This window comes from Arachis hypogaea, chromosome 11, assembly GCF_003086295.3.
Source record: "Arachis hypogaea cultivar Tifrunner chromosome 11, arahy.Tifrunner.gnm2.J5K5, whole genome shotgun sequence".
Classification (NCBI taxonomy): domain Eukaryota; kingdom Viridiplantae; phylum Streptophyta; class Magnoliopsida; order Fabales; family Fabaceae; genus Arachis; species Arachis hypogaea.
Window position 1 is genome coordinate 51,105,777 of NC_092046.1, and position 713 is coordinate 51,106,489.

The 713-nt window shown below is 39.6% G+C and overlaps 1 non-coding gene across 1 annotated transcript; it reads right to left on the reverse strand.

Moving 5' to 3' along the window:
• Nucleotides 1-325: 325 nt before the first annotated feature.
• On the reverse strand, nucleotides 326-429 carry LOC112725731 (small nucleolar RNA R71). The gene has a single exon (XR_003164818.1). It is a non-coding gene; the product is annotated as a small nucleolar RNA R71 (small nucleolar RNA).
• Nucleotides 430-713: the final 284 nt, after the last annotated feature.

Below are 713 nucleotides of genomic sequence, written 5' to 3' on the forward strand. Positions count from 1 at the left end.
TGGCAGAAGTATCTCTATACCTACCATTAGAGCTAATAAGTTTGAGCTAAAGCCTCTGTTAGTTTCTCTCTTGCAACAGAATTGTAAATTTCATGGACTTCTACTGGAAGATCCACATCAATTCTTATATGAATTTTTTCAGATCTGTGATACTGTTAAAACTAATGGAGTGGATCCTGTGGTCTACAAACTTATGCTTTTCCCTTTTGCTGTTAGAGACAGAGCTAAGATATGGTTGGATTCTCAACCTAAGAAAAGCCTAGACTCTTGGGAAAAGTTAGTCAATACTTTCTTGGCCAAGTTCTTTCCACCCCAAAAGATGAGAAAGCTCAGGGTGGAAGTTCAAAACTTTAGATAAAAAGAGGGTGAATCCCTCTATGAAGCTTGGGAAAGATACAAGCAACTGATCAGGAGGTGTCCTCCTGACATGCTCTCAGAATGGTCTATCCTAAGAATCTTCTATGATGGCCTATCTGAGATATCCAAGATGTCCTTGGATCATTCTGCTGGTGGATCACTCCACTTGAAGAAAATGCCTGCAGAGGCACAGAAACTCATTGAAATGGTTGCAAATAACCAATTCATGTATACTTCTGAAAGAAACCCTGTGAACAATGGGTAGCTCAGAAGAAAGAAGTCCTAGAAGTTGATACTCTGAATGTCATATTGGCTCAGAACAAGATCTTGACCCAGCAGGTCAATATGATCTTTCA